Genomic DNA, 20,390 nt, shown 5'->3' with positions numbered 1-20,390 from the left:
CTTCTCCCTGAGCTCTCTTAAGGACTCCAGTGAACTAATTAAGACCTGCCATGAATGGGTGGGGTCACATATCCATGGAAATTAATCTAATGATCTCACCCACCAATGGGTGGGTCACATCTCCATGGAAACATCCTAATCAAAAGACCCCACCCACAATAGGTCTGCCCCCACAAGACTGCATTAAAGGAACATGGCTTTTGTTGGGGTACATAATAGATTCAAACTAGCACAATCTGAGATGGTTTTACACATGAAATTAAATAAAAATGTAATTATGTTGTAATTAAATATCAAGATATTGGGTACAGAGAAAGAGACAGATTTAAGATTGGCAAAGCTCTGTAGTCTTGAATTTCACTTTAAATACTAACAGAAGACAATATGTACTTATCTAAAAAAATTCTCATTTGCTCTGATTACTTGTTAAATTTTAAAACCAAGACAAATCCCTTAGTTATGAACTTCACTAGCTCCCAGATTGCCATCTCTAAGGCTCCTTGGGAAAACTGTATCTACCAGGACTTGAATACGAAAAATCACTTAAAATAAAAGATTGCTGGGTAAGGAGCTCAGGAGTCAATTTGTATAAACTAATGGGCAAGATGGACAACTTGAGAACAAAAAAAATAATTGCAGTGTAAAATAAAATATACTTAGCAAATATATGTGTGTGTGTGTGTGTGTGTGTGTGTGTGTGTGTGTGTATTTCAGCTTACCAGGATGTTAGGGAACTGAATGATTATATTGAAATCTGATAAAGAGAATGGGAATCAAGCATTTATCCTGAGTTTTTAATAAAGTTCTAACTTAGTGTGACCAAAGATTATGATGGTTAGTATTTTTGGTATAACTTGGTATTGTTTAGTTTACAACAGAATACCCATTGGTATAACTATTCTAGTTAATGAATGAAGAAAGAAATGCAGATTTAGAATGTCACCAATTTGCTATTTATAATATAATGTATGCAGACAATAAGAGTACTACAAAAATAAAGACAATCAACCATTATATGTCTGTGATGACAGTACCAACTACATTCCCCCAAATCAAATTTGAATCTGTTTGAGGCTCTGGATCAAGATACAAATTTAGAGAAATACAAGGCACAGAAAAGCATGTTAAACATATTATCAGTAACACCTAGGGAATGTCGAATTCTATACAAGTATCTGCTTTGGAAAACAAAAAAGAAAAAAATATATACAAAGAGAATAAGAAGAATCTAGAGACCAAAAGAAGCATACAAGGTGCATTAGCCAATTTCAAGCTATGGAAATTTTTCAATTATGATTTGAGAAAACAAACTGAAAAAAATAAATGAGACAGTTGGGAAGAGTTGGAAATGTTAATGACTAAATAATTGGTGATACTTAATCATTATATTGTTTAGTGTGAAAACAGAACTGTGATTATTTTTAAAAGTGCCCCAACTTTTAGAAATACGATCCAAAATACTTATGGATTAAAGTATATATGTAAGGTTTGCTTCATATTATTATAGAGGAGATGGAGAAATCTAATGTGAGTACAGAAAACTGTAATTCACAATAAGTTTATAATTATTGATGGACACATTGGAGGTTATTATTCTATTTTCTCTATTCTGTGCATATTTGGTATTTTCCAAAGCAAATTAAAAGAACATACATGGTTCAGACTCTTGCTCTTTCCTAAAATACTTGTTAACTGGTACAAATCAAAGAGCCCTATTCTGCCTTTGTTTCCTTACTTGCAAAATTAGGCATTGAAACTAAATCATTGGTTTGATCATTTTCATATAAAAATGAGTTTTTCAGTGTTTCCTCTTATCCTGGAACAATAATCTTTCATTTTATTTTGCCATTTATAATAAAATACACATAATTTCTGCCTCCAAGAAAATATATTCAAATATAGCATGATTCTCTTAGCTATTTTTCTACCTTCCCTCCCTTCCAACAGGATAGTTATTGTGGAAATTTGGACATTGGAAGATAGGGTACTAGATTCCCAAATACTGACCTTGAGTGGAAATTGTATAAGATTTTATATTAAAATAATGGACTAATTTAAATAATTAAAATATGATAAATCAGTTTGACAATTATGAATATTTGTATTTACAAATTACTTTTATGTAAATATCATTATGTATTTTTGAGGTCCCTTGAATTTGGGAAAAAAGTCAAAACAAGTGAAAATAGACTTCATTATAACTGACTCCTTGTAGGTAGCTATGTTAGTATAACCAAATAGTAAAATGTATCACTTTTATTTCCTAACCATATGCAAGTCACACTAGAAAACCCTTTGAATTAGTTTCTCTGGCCATTTTATAATATGTAACAATAATGTGCAATTTTAGAAAAAAATGTTTTGAAACTAAAATGCCTGGTGACTTTAATTTTGTTAAAAGTAAAGAAGATTTTAATTGTATTTGAAATAAAAATTATACATTGAACTCATAAAAAAGCTAATTTAGTAAATTTTATAGGGTTTAAAATGGCAAGGAATCATGGAAAGAATAAAAATGGAACTAACGTAATTAAATAGAATTCATGAAGTTAAAATGGAATCATGACATTTACATTTCACATTTTATCTCTCAAAGTTTCTAATAAGAAATCTCCTTAGATCATTCTCCATGTATTAAATGCTAGCCATACAATATCAACAGAATCTATTTTATGTACATATTGATATACTTTGGAGTAAATCTCCTTAAGCAATAAATAGTACAGCTGACATAAGTAAAAACTGAAGTATAACATATAAACCCAAAGATCCTTTAATAATCTAGTACCAAAAGGAAACAACCACCAAAGAAACACACTTATTGAACAGATAATTGATTCAAGACATCTATCTGATAAATACTACTGTTGGCTGGTAAGGAAGAGTCATTCTTGCTTTTATGGAATCTGAAACCTATTGTCAAAAGTGGAAACAATTAGATAACAAATAGATACAAGTTGCTTAAAAAAAGTAGTTAAGTAAATGTTATATGAATCAATTTTATTCTTACCTACAAAATAAGAAGGCAAAGAGGTTCTGCCCTTAATGATAAAACAATATGTAAATGAATAGGCACATTAATAAATCTCTAGAGCATCTTGCCTTCCAACAACTCTGGGGAATACAATGTACTGATCTTTAATCTATGGTTTCCCAACCAATTTTACTAAAATTAATGTACATTGCTGCTTTTGTTATTATAGCACTCTGATCAAAGGGGAACTACAGTAAAGGTCATAATTATTAGTGATCTTGCCATAATTTAGACTAACCATGTTGCTACCACAAATGTACCCTTCTAGTACAGCATAATTAGCTACTGTCCTTTAAACATATCCATTTTAATTACAGGCACCATGTCTAGAAACCCCTGCTGACTAAGGGAACATGATACCATCTTCCAGAGATGTTCAATAAGTGTGTTTCTTTTGATAAAGGGTAGTGAGTGGTTCTAGAGGAACAAAATATTGTGGATGGATTTTCTGAAGTGGGTCTGGGACTTTGGGAATTGGCTCTTTCATCTGATTAGATTTAAAGGAACTAATGAACTCAATTTCCAATGACAGGACTCTGATAAACCATGTCATGATGAAGCAATAGAGATATGCAAAATTTCACAATAGGGTACTCTTAATCAAATACCCGTAAGAGACAAGGTTCTGGATGGCAGAGTATTTGCTACCTTAGACATTTTTCGTAAGCTATGAGGCATAATGAGATTGACCAGTTGTTCCTAAATACCCTGGAGAAAGTGGTGACAGAGAAAGGTGAGCTCAGAGCTTCAAAGTCCTAGCTCAAGCACTGTGTAAATGAAATGAAGTTTTCTGCATGTGCCTTGAAAGAAACCTTTAATTCCTGCAGCAATAGAATTGAGATTCCTGAAAACCAAACCCAGAGTCTTACTGTGCTGGTAGCTGAATTGCAATGTAAATACAATTACCAATCCTATATGGTCTGTGTGCTGTTAAAATGAGGGTAGAAACAGGATCTTGTAAATTGGAATGGGGGCATATGAGCAGCTCATGATGAAGGGAGACATTGAATACCTTAATTCTGTTGAGTCTTCATTGGCAGTAGAAGCAGCCCTTCCATCCCTTTCTGGGAGATTAACAATGTTTAGCTGGATAAACCTGCAATGTTCTCCCTTGAGGAAGCAACCTTTCCACCTTTAACTGAGATTAATTTGGCTTTATTGGACAAAAAATGTGATATAATCTCCTTATGTAGTTGACTTGCAAGACTGCTAATTCTTTTCATGACTCACCCCTACCACCTCTCTTCATTCCTAGACTGAAACTAGACTGGAGTTACAAAAGGTCCTGAAATTTGAGGTCCAATGTGTTACCCATGAGAAGGTACATTACACTCCAAAAGAACTTCATGATTTTTCCAATTTATACAGACAAATCAGGAGTACATATATAGGAAAGGATTTTAAGGGTTTGGGATAAGGGTGAAAGGAACATATAGTTGGATCAGGCTGAATTTATCGAGTGTGTCTGGAATAAAGGAGCTCTCATAGGGCTTCTCAGTAGTACCATGCCCTGTGATTAAAGTTAATGGAAAACTACAACAACCTGATCCATGCAGGGCTAGTAATGGCCCAGAGCCATTAGTCAGGAATGAAGGTTTGGCTTCAAACCAAACAAGCAAAGAACCATGACAAACTGAAGTACTTGCTGTGGGTAAAGGAATATGGAATGGGTTAGGGAAGAGAGTAGTAGTTATAAAAACAAGCTTTGATCACATTACGAGTTGCACACATAATGGTTAGGGGTATTTCTTTCTTGTTCTATTGTGAATATATCTGTTTTCTTCCCCCTTGTTTCCCCTTATTATATAATTTATACTAACTTTACATCATAGTATTTAAGTTACAGGATATCAAGGAGAAGAGTGAATATTATGCAGGTGCTTGCGTCCTCATCTGGGGAAAGGGTTGGTGTGTTTTCAGTTGCACACAGGGTATCATGTTAGGTGGACTTTGTTATTGTCTTTATCTGGATATTAAATATAGTTTACAGAGATGTATATGGGTGCCAAGTTGACAAAGGGTAGATTATGATGGTTAATTTTACATGTAAACTTGGCCAGCTTATTATGCCCAGTGGTTTTGTGAAATGGTAGCCTACTTGTTACTGTAGAGAAACTTCATACCTGGAATTAGCATCTAAAATCAGTTTGACCTTAAATAAAGAGATTACCCTCCATAATGTTCAATGCCCTTATCCAATTAATTTGAGGTAGTAAGAGCAAGACCTGAGGGTTACAGAGATCAGAATTTCCGCTTTAAAACTTCAATTCTTACAAGAATTTCTGGCCTGTCAGGAATTCAGACTGAAGACTTCAGCATCACATTTACCGTAATTTCCAGCCTATAGCCCTAGATGGTTCATGCGGCCAGATCCCACAATCATGAGAAAATTATTTTTACCTCCAAACTCTCTCTCTCACTCTCTCTCTCACTCTCTCTCTCTCTCTCTCTCTCTCTCTCTCTCTCGACATGCACACACTCATTCACTCATCCTGCTGATTCTGTTTCTCTGGAGAACCCTTACTGATACATGTATTAATCTTATACCCTGCAATTTTGCTGTATTCTTTTCATTCATTTTTATCTCTATTAGCTTTCTAGTAGATTTATTGGGCTTTTCTAAAAACAAGATCATGTCATCTGCAAATAGATATTAATTTTACTGCTTCTTTTACAATGTGGATGCCTTTATACATTTTCTTGACTAATTGTTAAGCTAGAACTCCCAGTATGATGTTGAATAACAGTTGATGAAATTGGGTATCCTAGTCCTATTTCTCAGTGGGAAAGCTTGAGTTGAGCTTAGAGGTCCAAGTGAACTGCCAGGTGTTGAAGGTAACCAATTATAAAAATCAGAGTCAAATTGGAAATAACAGGGTACAATTTAATCACTTATTTTCATGGTGTAAACAAGAGGTTAACCTTGAAAACAGCTCTGGCTTCCTGCTATTCCATTTCCCCCACGGAGTGTCACCACCAGACGGCATGCAGATGGATCAGTGCAGACTTGAGAATGCAATTCACTGCCAAGGGATTCCAGAAAACAGACTCCTGCAGTTTTAAAGACATGGGGTCTGGGAGCAGGGAGTAGGAGCTAGGTATGGAACAGAACTGAACACTGAGTCAGAGAGGAAAAAATGTCTTCAAAAGTCTCTCCATCATTCCTCTATCACCCTGTTCCCACAGCAGAGGTGCCTGGAGAAGGCCTCGGGTTAGGAATGTAGACACAGACAAGAGCATAACCAGCTCCGGGGACCTGAGGCATTGAATGCAACTCTGTTCAGAGACTGCAGTGCACTGGCTGTGAATCAAGACTGTGTGGAGAGGGAAGCTAGCCACTGTGATGTTTGTCAGGTTACGTCCTTGGAAATGCCAATGTTGGGTACTGAACAATCACATTAAGATTTTGGCCAGAATCCAGTCTCCTCAGCTTTCAGTCTTTCCCTGTTGAGTTTGTTATCCATGTGTTTCTCATAAATTCCTTTTACCATGTTGGAGTTTCCTTCTATTCCTACTTTCTGAGGGTTTCTGTCATGAAATGTTGTTGGGATTTTTCAAATGCCTTTTATGCATCAATTGAGATGATCATGTGTTATTTTTTCCTTCCTTCTATTATGAGATCTAATTAATTGATTCATTTTATAATTTTGAACCTGTGTGTCATGTGGCCTGGACTTTCCTATGTTGGGAGGTATTTCATTACTTCTTCAATCTCTTCACTTGTTATAGGCTGTTGAATTTTTCTGTGTCTTCTTGAGTTAAGTTAGGTAATTTGAGTGTTTCTAGGAATCTGTCCATTTCATGTAGATTATCTCATTTGTTGGAGTGCAATTGTCCATTGTATTCTCTTCTAGTCCTTTTCAATTCTGTAAGATCAGTGGTAATGTGCCTGCTGTAATTTCCGATTTTAATTACTTGTGCCATCTCCTTTATTTTATTCAGCCTAGGTAAAGATTGGTCAGTTATATTGCTCTTTTCAAACCAACCAACTTCTGATTTCATTGATTCTCTCAGTTGCTCTTCTATTTTCTATTTCATTTATCTTTTCTCTAATCTTTATCTCCTTCCTTTGTAACATACCTTTTAATACTTTCCTTTATAGTGTGCTTTCATATCAGGTTGGCTTCAGCTTTTTTCTCAAAATTGGTTTGACTCTTAGATAATATTTATTCTTCCATATACATTTTGTAATATGTTATTGAGTTTCTCAAATCTTTGTTTGATTATTGCAATATGTATTCCTGATTTGTTTTGGCATAAAGAAATCATATAACCTATCTTCTATATCACCGTTAATCCTTTAACAGCTCATTTTGATGTTTTCTGAGTGGAATGTATAAAAATCTCCAATGAAGACTTAATTTATTTATTCAAATGTTAATTCATTTGTGGTGCACATATATTGATGCTTTATCTTCTTGTGCTATTTCTCCAACCAACATATAACTTCCCTATTTGTCTCTTTATAATGTTTACCTTTTGAAATATAATTTCTTTGACATTGAATTTGCTAATATTGATTTATTTCACATTTGTCTGGGATTAATTTAAAATTCATTGCCCAATTCATGACACTTCTGAGACTAATAAAAATTTTTCAATACATTAACATTTATATATATTTATTGATTTAATGACTTATTACAATGACATATTGGTGGCAAAAATGAGTTTATTGAAAAACTATTTACAAAATTAAACTTACTTCTAAAAGTAAAACTAATATGTATTTAAGGATATTACACATAAACTAAGAAAACTTTTCCTTATATTTGTTATCTGAACATCTCAAAGTAACATGACAGTAATATTTCTTGAAGTTTTTTCATAATTTTATCACTTTTTAGTCATATGTCTCAAATATACTGTATTATGTATGTTTCTGAAGAATTTATTTTTCCTGTTTTCTTTTTAACATTTTTTTGATAAAATTTCCCACAGTCCTCTTCAAAGTTTCATTTTGTGGATAGTATAGTAAATTATTGACATCTCTATTGGCTTTTAACTTTTGAGATACAGTAAATTTTATAGTTTATTTTAGTGGAGAATTTTAAGCATACATCAATGAATCAGAATAGTATAATATACCTCTACGTTCCCATCACCCAAAGTTTCCCTATGCCATATTGATTTGAAACAGTTACTCAACTCTGCTATGGTAATGCAAAAGTGGACACAGTGTATAAAGGAATGAGGTGCTGTGTTTCATTAAAACTTTATTTACAAAAACAATTCGTGTGAAGGATTTGGTGTGTGGCTATAATTTGATCACTCCTGGTTTAGAAGGTGTGAAATTTAGAGTTACAGATTATTTTCATTTAAGACTTGAAAATATTACTTCATGGTCTTCTAACTTTAATATTGAAATTAAGGTTTGAGACAAAGAATATTGTCTGTAAATGATCTCTTTCTCTGTAGGACTCCTTATGATTCCTTTTAATCTTCAAAGCTTTTGAATTGCACTCTTATGTGCCTTATGTCATTCCTATTTCTGAACTCTATGAACTATTTCAGCATGCAATCTTTATCTTTCTTTAGTCTTAAGAAAACATCACTATTTTGTTGAATGTAGCCATTTTTTTAATTATACTTTTCTTCTCTTTCTGGGAGTGCTTGTATGTGAATGTTGAAAATTCAATACCTCACTATCATCCCTATTTATGTTTTTATTTTCCATTTTTTTTAACAGCTTTGTGTTTTCTTTTGGGAGAAATTTAACCAGGACTTTCAGTTCACTGTTAAAACTCTCATCTTTCAAAAAGATAGATAAATCTAGTACATCATGAATAAAAAGAAACAACTAATTCATTAGCTATTTCCTTTCAGCGGTATCAACTGAATAACAAGTTTCCTGTTTCGATTTTATATAATTTTCAGAGCTAGTATTTAAAATAAATGCTTTTTGATTATTTCATATACTTACTGTCTCCATATACTCTCTTATCATTTTGAAAATATTTATAAGGCTTAGTTAAAATTATTGTCCTTTTTTAATGAGTAATTCTGCTTTAGTTAGTGGATTGCCAAGCTTGCAGTTTTTACTTATTTTTATGTCTAATGATTCCAGTCTTGAGAAAGTTCCATATTTTATTTGGATAATAATTTAGTGTTTTTTTTTTTTTTCTTCTATGACATCATATATCTTGGTTGATGATATGAAGGGAGGTTGTGCAGAAAGAATCATGTCTTGGTTCTTATTTTTCTTTGCTTGGTGAGTTTATGACTTGGTGAGTTTATAACAGATTACCTTAGTGTCAAGAGCTTTGATCCTAAATAGTCTGTTTGATCACTACTTGTATGCCACCTACCATCCCCAAGTTTTAACAACTAATTCTGTTGCTAAGGTAATCTCAGTTTCTCTGTTTCCAACACTGCTCTTTTCCAAGAGTTTTCTTCCTTGATTTCAATGTCCTAGCATATGAGGTAAGGATGGGGAATTTTCAGAATAATTCACATTTGTGTTAATGAGTTTTCATCTGTTATCCACGCAGCCAGGTTCCCACTGTCTTACAGTTACTGTTACTCCTAAAAGTATTAGACTGATGCTGATTTTTCTAGTCCTTGTGTTTCAAAAATATTAGTAAAGTCAATGCAGTGGACCTGTTAATCAATTTTCTCTATCTTCCATATTTGTGTTTCACTACCTATGACTATTACCTGCCATCCTCTGTCCCCTTTTTCCTCTGTAACCCTTAGAAGATCCCTAGATTTTCTATTTTTTAAATTAATTGACTAATTTCCATCTCCATCCAAACTCTTTCTCTGATTTGTTTTGAGGGAGGAAGCCTGAAGTCTGTAATGTGAAAAATCTTATTAGGAACACAAATCTGAAATTCTGTTTTTTTTTTTCCTGGGCAATTTTGTATGACTGTAAACACACTGTGTTGAACATTTCTTTCAGCAGATTTTTTTTAATATTGGGTATATAAACAAAGAGGCAAATTAAGACCTAAACATTACTAAGAAGTCTGCAAATTAGAGGAATAAAAAAGCATTCTTCAATTAATATTCCCCTGGTTATTCTGAAAAGTTTCTGTTCTTCAGTTATTTCCAATTAAAATACCATGTTACTTTTGGAGTGTATAGCATTTTTCACACAAAGGATGATTTCTTTGAAGTATATTTTTCAAAAGTGGAAAAACCAAAACATATTATGAACATTTAAAAACCCAATGTGTGAGGAATTCAGTTCAGGTCAAAATCCTATGTGTGATCCTTCAGGATCAATTGCTGACTCACACATCACAAGACCATCTTTTATCTCTGTGTCTCTCTGTATCTGCCATATTGGATTAAGGGCTCACCTTACACCATTATGACTTCCTTTTAACTTAACTAATTCCATTTTTAATGACTTATTTCCAAATAAGTTTACAGTCACAGGTATTGGGGTTACATTAGGACTCCAACATGCTGAGTCTCCTCCCAGGAGCCTTGTCTATACCTCCTAATGGGGTAGGGGACTTGCTAAGACACTTTTCTCCACTCTGACTCAGTACTTTCCCACTTTAGTCCTTCCCTCCCTTCCTCCCTCCTTTGAGACATAAAAAGGCAGGATAATTTTGATCAGGGTTCTTGGGGGTGAAATTTTTACCCTAATCTGTGCTAATCCACCTGACCCTCACCTCCTACCATTCCATGGGGAAAAATGGAATACTGGGGTGTGGACACATTTTTTTGCCTCTTGTTTACACTAACACAATAAATGAATAAAGCCTTAATTATTACTTTCAGTATGATTCATCTTAATCGAGCACCCGCATACCTGGCAGCTTGACAATGCTATGGGATCCTGCTTTCATGGGTGACTGCAAATGGTCAATCACAGCCTCCTTACCTCTGAGTGTGAAAAAAAAAAAATTTACTGTAAAAGTGATATTACATTGTTAATAGTGTCTTCAATTACTGGTGATGCTAAATAAATTTCTGCATGTTTTTTATATAGGTATACATATTACCGAATTGTCTCTTTAAACTTTATGCTCATTTTTTATTGATATCTTGATTATTCCATGTAAAATTGTATAAGTATGCAACATGCATATTTAAATTGTACAATTTCTTCCAGTATTTGGCATACTGTATTTTTGTAACTGATTCTTAATTTATTTTATGTGAATAAAATTTCATCTTTTAGCAGTTTTATTTCTCTGTACTTTATAAAAATTTAGATTTCTTTTACCATCGCAAGGATAGACATCCTTCCCCTTCATTGTTTTATAAATATTCACTTCTATTTTCCTGTAGATTTTCTGGTTTGGTTTATAAATATTTACTAAGTAAAATCAGGGAAATGTTTTGTTTTACATTGTGATGAGGTGAATTTAGTTACTATGTTCACAAAACCAGCCAGAGAAAAATAACTTACTTTTATTCTGATTTTTGATTCATTGTTTTACTGTGTTCAAGTGTTCACAGAAAATAGTTTCTATTTCTGGGCCACTTCCTTGATGACCTGTTTGTTCCCTTCTTTTGTTAAGAAAACACTTATAAACATTTTAGTTCTTTCCAACAATTTACTATCTCATCAGTCTTCCTTTTAAGAGACTTCTCTGAAAATATTATGATGTTATTCTTACCAATACAATGAAAAAATGGTAAAAGAGGCCTAGATATAATTCTTCTACTTAAGGAAACAATTTCCTTGTTACTTATCATACATTTTACAGCTCTTTGCAGTGTTTTTTCACAAGAATTGCTTCATGATTCTTTAATTAAAAATAAAAATTATTACCAAATTGCTATTTCTTCTATGATTCTGTACTCTTCTTTTCTATCTTACATATGTTTTCCTTTTCTGTATACCCTAAAAAGAACTTACTTGTAAAATTTACTCTCTTTTGAGATATTTCTGGGGAATCAATTATTTTATTCAACTTTTGCCCCTCTTGATACAATCATTGAATTTCAATAGGTTATAACTTTGAAGTATTAAAATAACCTCTGCAGACTTGAAATTATATGAAATGTCAGGAAATAACTATATTTTTTCTTGAAAGGCACAGTAAATATGAGTAAACAATTCCTATAATGTACTGTGTGGTATTTGGATAAAACTCAAGAAATGAACTGCTATTTTCAGGCAATAATTAGTATAATATGATAAATATGTTACCTTTCAAGCCAAGATGAAAAGAGCTTCTAATATATGTATGTAAAATATTTAGCTTTTTTGAACATACTCAGATTTTTTACTGTTAAAATATATGTGCAGTTCAAATTTTTGCTATATAATGACAGTATAGAAAACATAATTTTTTCAGTTTGAATCAGTTAGGTTGATTCAAATTTCCATTCCATGACTTACTATATGTTTTAGACCAGTTTTAATAAATAATTAATTACTAGTCAATGATCACTAAATATATTTCCTCACATAATCTCGTGTACATAATCCCAGGGAGTAACTCCATGATAATCCACACAAGAAAAAGACTCATGTATTTACAATTCTCCAAAAAAGTTAAATGAAAACGAAAATTTTCTTTCATCTTATGGCACAAGAAGTATGTTTCAAGTACCTGGGGATCAAGACACAAAATGAAAGAAATGACAGTGAAGGCTCAATCTATGGTTCTTTTTCAAATAAATCATGAACCTTTTGTCCCAATCACTTATATAACGCTGATTTATTCCCTCTCACTTTTATTTTAACACAAAAACATTCATGATGCTTTACTAGAGGGTCGCTGCTTTGTTTCTTGTCCAGAAGAAGTTTATCTTAAGTTTGAGTACCCCATAAAATGATACTGCAAAATACTGATCCATCATAACAGAGAGGGCCAATTTGGAATGTGAAATCATGATGCCTTCTGGAACTGGACATTATATGTTTACTGGTATTTTTGAGCTCTAAGTTGTTTCTGAAATTAATGGATTGTGTTATAGCATCTCTATTTACCATATATAAAATTCCATGGTAATGTGTCAATGATAACTAATTCTGCAATTTATTCTTCATATTTATACAGAACACTTATTATATCTTCTGATATTTATTTTTTGCCCCATGAACACAATTGATTTTAAGACAATATGAACTATGTCAGGAAATCAATAGATTACTTTTGCCAACAATGGACTATCATATTTTTTGAAGATAGTAATTCTAAAATATAAACCTTTATGTACATATAAAAGCATATATTCAGATGTCACTCAGAACTTGAGATATATTTATGTATTAGACGTACAGAATTCCATCCTTTCAACTATACAAGTCAAACCTGTTCTCAAATATCTTTGAATTCACAGGAAAATTTAATGATAGTTTCTCTGAAAATGAGATCCTGTTTTTGAATATATTTACCTTCTTTAAAATATGTCAACCCAATCTCCATGCAAAAATGAACAACAACAACCAAAAACAAAATGTCCATAAGAATTAATGCACTGAATATTAGATGTTATTTGGGAGGAAAGTTTGCATTGAAAACAAAGCAATCAGTTTCAAATATGTTCTAAAAATCAACTCCATCTCATGTCGTCTCCCTGGCTTCAAACATCCGCTCATTTGTCAGGATCAAATTCTAAATCTTCCTCCTGTCCTTCAGTCATGGTGGATTACTATGGATCCTGTTGGCTTGTATTCTCAAAATTTCACTCTCTATACCTTGAAGTTCAGCAAAATATTTTCTTAAAACATAAAAAAATTATGCCAAGTGTTGGCATGTTAATGTTTTTCTCACTATATATAAGATGTAGGGGCATACGTACCTGCAACAATCACTTCTTGTCAAAATTCTGCCATTCTTATGTCCTGAGAATCTAAGCTAGAAATGCTCTTTTCACATTTTTTTAACTCTAACAAATCTTTATACCATATTGTGTTTATCTTTTATTAAAGTCACTTATATTTGCTTTTCACCCACAATGTCATGAGTCCTTTCAGAGATTAAAGCCATACCTTCTATCTACCATTTAGCACATCATCTCCTGTATTTCAATTATTTTAGGTACTAATATTATGTTGAGAAGAGACAAGGAGTTAGATGTCATGAAAAGCAATAGTATTTTTGTAGTGTAAACTAAGATAAAGTAAAGAATGTAGGGAATTACATTGAATATTGAAACCTTGATGCTTCTGATAATTGAAAAGACAGAAAATAAAATTTTACTAAAATTTGATCTGTTCTGAGTTGGAATTGTCACAAACAGACTCAGTGAAGGGATTAAGTAAACACTTTGAGAGACCCAAGAGTATCTTGAAACTTATTTGTGCTTAACAAGTAAACTAAGAATAATATGTTTTATGACATTTTCTATCTGAAACATCTTGGTTACTCAGCAACTCTCATGTCAGGAAGAGACTAAAAGAAGAGTTAAAAGTATTACATTATTTTTATACAAACATTTATTATACTATTATTTATATGAATTTCTTTAATCAATAACATACTATTCCATAAAACATATCTAATGATTGTAATGATTATTAAAATATCAATACTTTTATTCTAGTGTATGGACTTTGGCATTTGATGAGTTTTGAAGGCAGCAAAACATAAAATTCAGGAAATTTATCTATGAGCATTCAAAGGTAAATAGAAAGGCAGTGAAAAAGCAGAAGAAATATAGTTGAAAAGTACTTTGAATTGAAATAACACCAAGCATGTCATTGTCAGCACATGTGGTTAAAGTAGCATTTCTTTGTTTTAAGAATTTGTTTTCTCATGATGACATTTGTAAAATACACAACCCTCCAACTTTTAATAAAAAACGTCTTAATAAAGTCCTTGTTCCACTCCAACAAACATATATTATTTCCTTGTGCTATATTGATCTTTCCATTTCAAATAAAACAAACAGAAAAAGTACCAATGCTATTCATTTGTATAAACGTGTTTCAAGGACCACTGATTTCCTCTACATACCTCATAAATGTCAAAACTTTCATTTGCCATGAAAGGTGATATTTTTATGCTGTCTCTCTTCCCTTTCTCCCTATGGGGTAACTGATGCCTTTACTCCACATGAGTCACCCATTTATGATTATTCTTGCCTGAGACAGTTTGTCCACTGCTGTTTTCCCACTTTCCGTTGCTGTTGTCATGTTTGAAGCTGTGCCTCAGTGAGCACTTGCAGCAGATCTCCTGCATGCTGTGTGCTGGTGGCTTTTCCTTCTCACCTCACTGTATCATAGCTGTCATCCTGCTGTCATCTGTCTTCTGTGGATGTCTTCTCCAGTAGTGCTGTTAACAGTGTTCATCGCCTCATTGCTTAGGAATGGGCTCTGATCCAAACACTTGATATTTGCATATGTTATGAAGGAAAGTTTTTGTCAATGTTTTTATTCATTGTAAGTATACTGAAATTTTGCATTCAGGACAGAGATGAATCTCATGCAGGCTTATATAAATGACTGCAAAGTTACTGAGAATTTCAATGTTGTTTTACACTGGATAGAGAAATAATAAATAAGGGGTCTGTATCACAGTAAATTAATTCTCTTATAAATAAATTGAGTCACTTAAAATGAATCATTTCTACAAGTTTTTTAACCTAATTAACTGTGTCTAGTGTGGTTATTTATATGACTTTCAATTCCAAAATTATTGCAAATAACTGACCCCAGGCCTATATTTAAGCAATATTATATTGTGAACATTATAAATGACATTATAAATGATTCTGAGTTTAGCAAACAAAGGATAAGGAAGATATCATTTTAAACAAATTTTTTCCTGCTTTGATTCTGAAGATCAAGAAATCAATGGCTTGAATTAAGATTAATATATTTTTTAAAAATCTTCAGATTTCTGGGTATTAAATAGAGTTATTATTGTGGGCAATAGAATTAACTCAAATAATCAGGCTTCCATCCAGTTTAAGCTTAGGAGGAAACACATGGAATATTCAGAAAATTTCCCTTAGATATCAATATTTAAAAATTTATGATGACACACAGAGATCAGTTGGAATTGAATGCATAAATTTTGTAATGGTTTGTAGCAAGAACTACTGCATTCTTGAGAACATGTGTCCTAAGAATGATTCCAATGAATGCAGGGGCACAAAATGAAAATCCCAAGGGATATAAACAATAAGGAAAAATTGAGTATATCTTGAGACTTTACAAATTCAAAACTATTACTCAAGCACTAGAAATGTATAATACAGTTTTAAAGATATAAAAAAAATTGGCACATTCATAAAGAAAAATCAGAATATAAACACTAAAATAAAAAATAAAGGAAAATACTACAGGAAGATAAAAGACCATTTAAGAGAGTTAGTGTATTTTACACATATATTTGCTTAAGGATAATGGTTTATGGTATAGCAGGTTTGGTGAAGGAAATTCTATTTAGAGTATTTATTTTAAGACACATTTACAAGCCAATCAGATGATCTACTTTTGTAATAAATTTATTCAATTAGAGATTGCATGTGTCCACTAAAACAATAAAACACCCTATATTATAACTCACATAGTGGATCTTGCACTTCAAAGAGAAAATGGTAGTATACTTGGTTTGACTACTAGGGACAAAAAGCTAAAGTAATAAAAGCATTGCTATCTTCTATATAGATATTCTAGGTGACACATAAGCACCAAGAGCTTCATGAAATAAGAAAGTTATACCAGGTGATGCAGCCATCTGCATGGCATCTTTTAGAGTCAGTTTTTTTTTGAAGGAGCAGGTATCATACAATTACTGTAATTTTCTCTGATTTTCTAAATTGGAAATTAATTTGATATCAGGGTTATACGTGGGTCTTCCTCTCCCAGATCACAAGGAGTGTTAATTGTGGACATCCTAAAGAAAGTTAAAAGTAGAAGTGATCATTCATTCATTCAACATATTATTTATAGATCTGCCAGTGATTTTCTAAAAGCAGCGTATGCCAACATAAATAACTCTTCACTGACCTTGCATAATTGCAGAGAGGCTTATGGGGATCTCCTTCTTAATAAGCATGCAGAGTCTCCTTGGAAAAAATTAACCCTAACCAAACACACCAAGTCTCTTCACTCAGTTGGGAGAAACATTGGTATATGTTTTGCTTCTTTCCACTCAATAAACATTTCCCAAAAGATAAATATTTTCCAATTAAAACAAAGTGTGGAGTGGATTTTCATATACCTTTTATGTAGCATTTTGCAAATAAGAAAATTAATTCCCCATGTCATTTCTAGGTTTAGATAACTCCACTATACTACATATTAACTTAAACGCTATTATTTTTGAATAAAGTACTTAAAATATGTAAATCAATATTTTAAAAACACACTCTTTGATAATTAAATTAATGTTTATCTTTATATCATTCAACGGAATCAGTTAACAAGAAAGAAATGTAAATGTTGTCCAGATAAACTTTATATAGTGATATATTTTATATAACATATTCATGTATGTGATTTTTATTTATATTTAGTCTCACAGAATTTGAATCTAACTAAAATACTGTGTTTTCATTAAATATGCATTTCCCATTTGACTTGCAATATGCACATTTGTAGGGTTTTCTGTACTAAAATGTTTTGATGATGTTTTCTGTTAATCTATTGCTGAAGAGACAACCTTAACAAAGAATGTAGGTGAAAATAATATATCTCTCTCATACACTGTTCATTTCAAAATTCAAACCCAGATTTATTTTTTTAATTTTCACTCTTATTCCATTTTCTCATATACACTGTATCTTCAAAAGGGTGTTTTAAGTCTTTTAATTTTCTTCTAAATTTATTTTGTTTATGTGGAACTTGTCTCCTTTTTTGACTAAAGAGTTAAAACATTTTATTTTTTTTGAGTTCTCCAGGGAACAATGCCACTTAATGACTTTCTTCTAACTGACTTTCTTCTAACTATAAATGTTCTATTCTGTTACTTTATCTTACTCCTTTCCTTCCCTTAGAAAGATTTAGTTAAGTTCACATTTGATTTTCATTTATCTGGGAATAAAGTGATGGAGCATTTATTGAAATACACATATTACATAAAAGTTACAGTTAATTATTTGACTTATCAAAACATTTCATAAAAAACTGAATTTCCCCAAATATATATAGTAGGTTTTGACAAATTACCCGACATTAATCAAAAATAAATCATATTTTAAATGTGATTGCATAAAAGAATGTTCTTGTTCATGGGAATTGTATATGTGAATTATAGTGTTTATTCAAGGATGTGTGCAGCTTGCTCTCATATGTTCAAAAGACAGAGCAATAGATGATGGATGATAGATGGGGGGAAAGAAAGAAACGGTGTTAAAGTTGGTGGATTGGGGTATCGGGGAGGGAGGTCAGGGTATGCTGTGTATGGGGTTTGTATTGTTTTTGCAACTGTTCCTGTAACTTTGAATTTACTTCAAAATAAAATTAAAATTAAAAAAATATATATCCCTTTAAGAGTATTGTTAAATTTCATAACTTACATAATTTGATGAATTGCTATTAATATATAATATGCTCATTTTCTAATATTTGTATAGCTTAGAGAAGCTCTATAGAATCAATAATGGCCATTCATTGTAGCTATTTGAAAAAGAGCCAACAGTCAATGTGGAATATGACTCCTGGGGAGGAATCTAGACCCGGCATTGTGGGATGGAGAACATCTTCTTGAACAAAAGGGGGATGTGAAAGGAGATGAAGTAAGCTTCAGTGGCAGAGAGATTCCAAAAGGAGCCAAGAGTTCACTCTGGTTGGCACTCTTACACACAATATAGACAACCCTTTTCAGGTTGTAATGAATTGGAATAACTAGCAGTAAATACCTGAAACTATCAAACTACAACCCAGAACCCATGAATCTTGAAGACGATTGTATAAAAATGTAGCTTATGAGGGGTGACAGTGTGATTGGGAGAGCCATATAGACCACACTCCCCTTTGCCCAATGTATGGATGGATGAGTAGAAAAATGGGGCAAGAGAAAAAACAGGCACACAGTGTTCTTTTTTACTTTAATTGTTCTTTTTCACTTTAATTTTTATTCTTTTATTTTTGTGTGTGTGGTAATGAAAATGTCAAAAATTAATTTTGGTGATAATGCACAACTATATAATGGTACTGTAAGCAATTGAATGTATGCTTTGTTTTGTATGACTTCATGGTATGTGAATATATCTCAATAAAAATGAATTTAAAAAAAAGAGTGAACAGAATAAAACACTTGTCATTAAGAAATCTATATAGAACCAAAATATGGGTGAAAATAGCCTTTAAACAGCATATTATCTTCATAGTAGACCAACATCTGGATGCAGGTGGAGTAGTGGGGACCTGTTTCTCCACACTGGTGCACCAAATCAGCAGTCAACTAGTTCATTGTGGAATCAACTGCTGTTTCCAAACAAAGAATGCGAGTATCCAATGTCAGGGTTGCTAAGTGCCTGATTACACTAAGACAATGACGGGCTGCCAAAGCACTTGTTTAGTGTAGGTTTAACGCTAAAGCCAAGAGATATTTGGTATGCAGAGCAGATCACAGCCAAACATGGGTAAATGAAGGATTTAAATTAGGTTATTTCTGTGTAATCTTCTTTTCTTACAATCACACCCTTACAGTTTGCCTGAATGTAGTACAGGGTCTGCTTGGATATACATAAGTTTCTATAGAAAAGATGTATAAAGATCCACTTAAAAACCAATCTTGTTTCTTTATACTCTACTGATTTTATTACATCTGAAGAGTTTTTAAGATTTGTGGACAGTTTTCTTAAACAATTGCTTGATCTTGGAGGTGAATTTTGGCTATTGTTTGTATAAGCTCCAGTTATCTCCTACTATGATTAAGGACCCAATAGTCTCTTCCCCAAAAAGTACGGTAGGTTTTCCCAATGAAAATCCCCCTGAGCCACTTTTTTAACCAGAACTCAACACATAATGTGAGTCCTCACACTGAAAAAGGCCTTACTGTTAGTTATCATCACCAGCTCCCAGAAAATAGAAAAGTTGACATATGACTTTAGGAAAAGCAGGAAATTGTAGGCTATTCACTTCCTAAAATATCTGACATGTCTGTAATATTTGATCACTGAACAAAAAAAGAAAAAGGAAACCAGCCCCTCATTCGTTCCCTAATTTACTTAGAAATCTGTTTCCCTAAACTTGTGTCTTCCCATTATTGTTCTGTCATTAATTCTACACCTTTCCTGTGATCAAATCTGTTCACTGACCCTGGAGTGATTACATTTGTTTTTTCCAATTTATTCTCTAACAGAATGATGGTCCCAAGGACATCCCTACCTTCTCTCTGGAGTCATCTCATTCATCTATCATTTTCTTAAATTGTATTCAGAGACAAGATTATCCACCATACTAACAGATAATTTTCACTTCACTCTTTTGGAATATTCACCTTTTTTCAAAGATCCTAATTTTGAACCATAACGTAATGTGATA

Source organism: Choloepus didactylus, chromosome 12 (genome assembly GCF_015220235.1).
Source record: "Choloepus didactylus isolate mChoDid1 chromosome 12, mChoDid1.pri, whole genome shotgun sequence".
Lineage (NCBI taxonomy): Eukaryota > Metazoa > Chordata > Mammalia > Pilosa > Megalonychidae > Choloepus > Choloepus didactylus.
Note: the sequence above shows the minus strand (reverse complement) of the source record.